The sequence below is a fragment of the Neolamprologus brichardi genome, chromosome 5, assembly GCF_056152115.1.
Source record: "Neolamprologus brichardi isolate AB-2024 chromosome 5, ASM5615211v1, whole genome shotgun sequence".
Lineage (NCBI taxonomy): Eukaryota > Metazoa > Chordata > Actinopteri > Cichliformes > Cichlidae > Neolamprologus > Neolamprologus brichardi.
Window position 1 is genome coordinate 3551235 of NC_142108.1, and position 7691 is coordinate 3558925.

Here is a 7691-nt window from a genome sequence, read left to right on the forward strand (position 1 = left end):
ACAAAGGCTGCTCAGAAACAGCCCAAGGTACAAAAAAGAGCCCAAAACTTCTTGGAAGGAACCTAATAAGGCCTCCTGAGGCTCCACCTCGCATCTCAAAAGCCCCAAAGATTCTGCTGCCAACTTCCTGATGTCAGACACCACAGCATGTCCCAAGAGAGGCCCAGTGAGTCAGTGCTATTATGGAGGCATGTGCAAGACTTACACAACAGAAGGCAGCTGCTTTTAATACTGTGGTAATCAGTGTCCCATATAAGGGTTTAACACAAAAATATACTTATAGTATATCTAATGCATCAAGAGTGGTCAAAATAAACCTAACAGTGATCAAATGTCTTGTAGGGTTTGTTTTGTTCAGTTTTTTAACTTTCTTCTCAGAGGGTCTTGCAACAACCAACTTGCAGTTTCAATAAAATGTGTTTTGTTTATTTACTCAGCCGCCCTCAAATAGGGAAGTGACATTAGAAACAGATATCTAGACGTGCACAATCCACAACTGAGTCAACTTAAATCTCCTTGCTTCCTGTATTATGGCTAATGTGCGTAAACGAAGAGCCCTGTCATTACATTTTAAAAATGACTCATTTGTAAAGAGGTGGCGATGAAGCTGGGAGCTGCCAGCAGGAAATAGAAACCTTATATGCGGAGGGTAATCAATGAGAAGTGAAAAATCATTGCTGATTTCAACACACTCCTTCTCACAGCTAACCTGATGGTGAAACCCGTGCTTATGTAATCATATCTCACGTTATAACTGCACACTCATAATGACCAGACTTTCTATTGTACTTTTTTGTGTGCAAATGATTAACCCGCACAACATAAAAATGAGTTCACATCAGTGTGTGAGTTTCAAATAGGTAACCTCGGGGACAATGACGTGCCTTTCTGTGTAGTTATTGATTAATTTCATCTTAACTGCATTTCCTGGAACTCAAGTCATCATTGATACTGATTTTATCAGGAAACGTGTCTGTTTCCTGTAAGAAAATCTGAGGTGCTGACAGAGCTGAACGCACAGTCTCATTCATGTACATATATATTAGCCCTCTTATGAAAAGCATTTCTCAATTGCTGTTAAACAGAGCAAATCACTTTTATACAGCTTTTCCTGACACCCTAATTGTATTTCGAATGTTTACATTTTTAAAACTAATTCACAAAATCCCAAAACTACCAGGGTCAAAAGGGTCAGCCCCAGTTTTCTTTGTCTTTTTTTGTCAAGTCCATCATTAACATGACTGCGTCCTGAACATCAATCCAGTAAGAATGAAATAACATCGCCTGCTCTGCTCAAAATCCCTACTTCAGTTAAGAAATCATCTACTAACAGTTTTTGTTCATTGTTTTGTCATATATATGACTTTCAGTGTATATTGTTATGGCCCATCCATCCCCGTCCAACCCCAAGCAGCACGTCACACACTTAATATTTTGTGATTTATTTACAATAAGTGCAGTTAAACCAAGGAAGGGAGCATATCGTAACTTCAGGGTGAACCCAAGGCCAAAACAACAAACAAAAGGTAACCTATCTCAGGAATAAACAACTTACCTACTCAAAAGAACTAAACCAAACGACAATCACTTTCCTCCCTGCCTAACAAAAACAGGAGAAGACTGATCAAACAAAAAGGCGGTCCACCCCTACATGCTCTTACATCAAGTAACATAGTGACACAGTGAACGGTCTGCCGGTTGGGTTGGGCCGAGGATGAATGAAGTGGCAGTCCCCGGCGGTCTCTTCTTATCCGCTGCTTCCCGGTCCTCAGCCAATCGGTGCAAGCCATCCACCCTGGACGCACCAATCCCGGAAGAGCACCTGGACACTCAAATTTACAATATGACTAAACATTTTGTCAGTTTTGTCGTTTAATTCTGGAAGCAGAGAGGCTAGAACTACATCAGGGATCTTTATGTGAAAAATAAGTGTGCGTCATTTACACAGTTACAGAATGTTTTATTGGATACTTACAAATTTGAAATTATGTCAGAAAACGCAACCAACTCCAAAGTAAGGCTTCACACTGATATTTCACCTGTCTGTCATGATAGAATAGAATTACAATAGAATTCAACTTTATTGTCATTGCACATGTCACAAGTACAAGGCAACGAAATGCAGTTTGCATCCATGCAGAAGTGCTTTAGCAATAATATAGATATATTACAAAATATATATTAGCAGTAATGTAGATATATAGATATTTTAAGATATGCATTTATTGGAAGACCAGTTTCCACTGTTACGCTGAAGAATTTGGGAAGAGCTGGGAATCAGCTCTTTGACGTCTGTAAACAAGTATGAATGGATCACAATCCTGTTTGGAATAGTTACTGCAAAAATAATAATATTGAAGCAGTGGGGGAAAAACTGAGTTGAGCTTTGGATGGTAAATATGTTGCATCTGGAGAGACTGAGACTTCTCAAAGATAACAGACTCAATATATGTGAGAGATCCTGGACTCCTCTACTGACAGTTTTTAATCAGAACCGTTAGTGTCTCTTCAAAATACAATAAAAGTATTTGGGAGGGGTTATTAGCCCCCCTAATGATCATAGTCAGTTTTCCATAAGTCTCACACGTCTCCTGAACAATCCCACCCCGCTCTTCTTTGGCGAATCTCTCAAGCTCCTCCAGATTTTCGCTCTGCCTTGATCTTGATCTTCAGATCTTCCCACAGATTTTTAGTGGCATTCAAGGCCAGTCAGGAATGTTCACTGTGGTCTTCTGGGGGTCATTCTTCACCATGTATGTTTTGGGTTGTTGCTGTGTTGGAAGACAAAGCGACGTCCGAGGCCCAGTTTTCACACATGATTCTGCCTTCATTAATGCACTGAGGCATCTCTCACTTGTTTTCTTTCCAGAGTCTTTCAAATCTTTCACTTCCTACCTCTGTCAGGCTTTTTCTGTACTGTCTGCCTCTCTTTGAATTTCTTGACTGACACTTGGAAACTCAGAACTCAGAGCATCAGTTTTACGAGCATTGGGCATTATGAAGTTAAAGCATATAACTGTAAAAAGGTCAGTTTTTCATGGCACCAATAATGTCGTCTGGTTATTTCTATTTTGAAATAATTGTTGCTTTCTAAAGAGAACTAGTATGTTTAGAAATTAATGCTATGTTGAAAATCCCTTGCACTTGTGAAAATTCTGACCAAAACTAATGTCACATTTCTGCTGCTGATGACACTGTTTGGCCTTTAGAGGGCAGTGTGGTCTCACAAATGTCATGCTCCTGTCCTGATCGGTGTCTGTGCATGAAAGAGCTTACACTGTGATTATAGTTAAACGTCATCTAGGGAAAAACTGGCATACAATGTGAAATGCTACATTTGTTGCTTTAAAATGAGTTTTATTACATTTAAAACAGTTTATTCTATTCATTCACACAAACTACATGCCAGCAAGCCACCAGTACATGTTTTACACGGTCTCTTTTCACCTCATACCAACCACTGCAGCCTGTTCTTTTTGCACATGATGTTCCAGACTCAGCTTCCTCCTCCCTCTTCTTCTTCTTCTCTCTCCTAATCCTCCTCTTCCGAAAAAGAAATGTGTTTGCAATAAATTTTCAGGGCAGGTTTTCTAGTAAGGGGGGAAGCCTTGGGCTTGGGTCACAGATGGATTGCAGATAGAGATGGATTCTGCTTTCTTTAGTGGTATGTCACTTTTGTTGTCATTATTTATAGAAGCAAACTGCTGGACAGATGAGAGGCAGAAAAACAGAGGTTTGAGAAACTGCTCCAGTGCTCTCCTTTTACTTACTTGTTGCTTTTTCTATGGATTTAATGTCTGACACAAACTCAGTGTGGTTATTAATTTAATCCTGACTGCATTTCCTGGAACACACGTCATCACTGATGGTGATTTTACCAGGAAACGTGTCTGTTTCCTGTAAGAAACTCTGAGGTGCTGACAAGCACGAAGGTACTCCCTGTCCTCACTCGCTGTCACATATCTCTGTTTAATTAAGATATTTGTAATAAACATATACAGCAGAGTATCTGTTTCGACCCCTCTGTGTTCCCTCACAGCAGATTCAAACAGACAGCTGGCCATGCCAAACCTGCTTTTCTGACCTTTGACCATGTATTGACTCTGCTTGACACCTCTCGTCTGATTGGTCAGTCGCTGGGGGAATGTGCCCTGACTTCCTGCCAGTAGTAACCCGTCAGCCATTACCCATCATTCCATGCTCAGACAGTAAACACTGGCAGGCTTCACACTGTCTTGCCATCAGGCCTGTGGTTTGATCAGTCGCGTGTCTCCTAACTCATTCCGACTTCTCCCGGGGATCCGAATCATGAGGCCTGGGACGACGTGCTTTAGGAATGTGAGGAGGTCAGAGGTCAACAGTAGTTCTGCAGGAAGCCCTTACTGCTCTAATTAGCTAAACCTGGAGCTACAAGTTGCATTCGCTTTACCAGTTTCAGGCCTGAAGGCAGGAGCGGTGGTCGGCTTGCTACAGTGGACTCTCCTGTGGAGGCTAAACACAAGCTAGGATGTGTATCACATGAATCACTGTTGTTTATGAACTAAGCTTTTATTCTTGTTCTGTAAATGCTGTGCAGGAGTCAAAAGTCCAACGTGAATAAAGACATTAGTTGTTCCAAGGAGACCATCTCCTTTATTTATGGTGGAAAAGTGACAGAGCAGAGATTCCTGCGTAATCCTGGACTGTGAGTGTGAGTGTGCGTGCAGATAAGCTGGAAAAAGGCTGAAGCAGATGTGCGTCATCACTGGAGTATATATTTAAATTTATGACGTTCTGGAAGAATCACAGGTCTGGGCGAAAACAAACCTTTCGGGATTTATAACAAACCCTGTTTTTTCTTTTTCAAAACTTATCTCCAAAATATGTCTCATATACAGACAGACGTGTTTGTTAAACATAATGGCCTTTTTCTTTAAGTGCCTTGAGGCGACTGCTGCTTTGATGTGGCTCTATATAAATAAAATGGAATTGAATTTCTTGGCTAAAGTTTCACTCGTATCCTTGAACCTTTGTTTCGTTTTTTGTAATCTGATCTCCAGCGTACGTAATGAACAGTTGTGTATGTTATGTAGGTCATATACATGAATGAATATACAGATCATTTTTATATCCCTGAAGATTTTGTGTATAGTTCTTTCATGGTGCTCAATAATGGGGTGAACGTGACCCCACCCTTTCTTCCTATCTTTTGCAGATCTCTTTAAATATTTACTGAAGACTCAAACTGTGATAAAACAACAGAGATTACTCAGGTTTCCTCGTGACAGACCAGTCCCTCAGTTTGTCACTCTTTGGGTGCTGGTCAAAAGCCAGAAATCACAAAAACTGTGCGAGAACAACTAGAAGCAGAGAGAATAGCATCTGTTGATATCTTTTAATCTTGATAACACAGCACAGAAAAGACCTCATGTGATATTTATACAAAATTTAAAAGGAGCACTTCAAAAGCACCACAGATCTTAAGGGAAAAAGGGGGAAAAAATCATTGGTAATTTGTTAAGAATGAAAGGATGGCACATCTTTTGATGGATATAAAATTATCAGCCTACAGAGGGCTGAGTTCAAAGACACCTCGAAAGTCAGAGTGAAAAAATGGTGCAGCAGGCTCGTTCATTTTGACTAAAATGTCATTAAAAAAATGGTACCCAGTAGTTTGTATGGCCCCCTATGTGCTTGTATGCATTGCTTATAACATTGGGGCATGCTCCTAATAAGACCACCAGTAGGAACCAGGCCCCACAGCACCAGAGTAGGATCTGACAGTGGGTTAAAACAGCGGTCCCTAACCTTTTTTGCGCCATGGACCGGTTTATGCCCGACAATATTTTCACGGACCGGCCTTTAAGGTGTCGCGGATAAATACAACAAAATAAAACTAGTACCGGTACAGAAAAAAAGAAGATTTATTCATAACACATGTGAAAAGACCCAGGAAAACCGAGTAAACTATAAAAACGATAACAAAATAACGCTGAAAAACCGATAAAAACCCTGAAAACCATACATTTCACACCTGAGCCTCAACTCTCGCGGCCCGGTACCAAACGACTCACGGACCGGTCCGAGGCCTGGGGGTTGGGGACCGCTGGGTTAAAGGATTTCATCCTGATACCTAGTGGCAGTCATGGTGCTGTTGCCTGGCCTATAGAGGTCTGTGTGTCCCTCAGTGGATATGCCTCCCCAGACCATCGGTGACCCACCACCAAACCAGTCACGCTGAACAGGCAGCATGTCGTTCGCCACAGTTTCTGCAGACTCTTTTATGTTTATCCCCTGTGCTCAGAGTGAACCATCTTCAAAACACACAGGGTGGCAAATGCCAGGCTCCATAGTGCCACGTAGTGAGCACAGAGCCCACTAGAAGACGTTGGGCCCTCAGTCACCCTCATGAAGTCTGTTTCTGATTGTTTGGTCAGCGACAGTCACACCAGTGTCCTGTTGGAGGTTATTTTGTAGCTCTGGCTGTGCTCATTACGTTCCTCCTTGCGCAAAGGTGCAGATACTGGTTCTGCTCCTGTCTCCTGAAATCTCCTCCATGCTCTTGACACTGTGCTGGGAGACACAGCAAACCTGATGATGATGTCACATTGATGTGCCAGCCTGGAGGAGCTGGACTACCTGCACAACCTCTGTAGGGTCCAGGTATCACCTCACGCTACCAGCAATGACACTGACCCTAAGAAAACGCAAAATAGTGAAAACAGAAAAGCTGAGGAGGGGAAAACTTCAGAGGACCTCGTCTGTAAAACCATCGCTGTTTTGGGGTTTGTCACTGATCTCTGCCACGCACAGTGAAACTGTTCCTTTAAGCTGTGTGCACTCAGTGCTTATACCTGATGTATTCTTATGATAATGATTCAACCTTCGAGGAGTCATTTTGAGGCATTTATTTGATGTCTGAGTTTTCAAATGTTTATTTTGTGCAATTAGTTTATAATGTGGGGACCTCTGTGACAGGAAGGACTGATATTTAAGCCTTTCTCATTATTGTCATTATTTAAAAAAAAAAAAAAAGATAATTTATGGATCCAGTAACAGATTTACACTGATGTGCTTTTACAAGACCGATCAGCTGGAGAATGTTGGTGGTAAAAAAAAAATTCTCCCATTCACATATAACTTACACAAGAAGAGTTTTTAACATCACAGTTTTGTATGATAGCAGCTCAGTGGACCAAAGGTTAAAGGTATCATCTCTGTTATTAAAGCAAAAGACTGGTTATCCCCTGTTAAGGTACTGTGAGGTCAGTATATATGGACAATCTTTGCAATTTTGCCTCTGTACACCACCACAGGGAATTTTAAACAATCAAATTCAGTTTTAATTCAAGGGGTTTAACAAATGCATTTCATTAACTATTTAAGAATTACAGGCATTTTATACATAATCTCCCATTTTCAGATGCTCAAAGGTAATTGGACAACTGACTGACAAGCATCAGCTGAAGCCTCCTTACTTGTTGTTCATGGCAAAATAAACAGATAAAAGATCTAAAATTGGTTCAAAGTGTTGAACTTGCCTCTGGTGGCTGTACACTGGAAGTATGGATATGATGTCTGTGAAGGAGGACATCACTAGGCTGAAACACCAAAACAAACCAATCAGGCAGATCACAAAAACTTCAGGAAATTTTAGGAATAGAAATTTAGGTGTAAATAGCTGGTAGAGCAGATCATCTGCTAATCGGAAG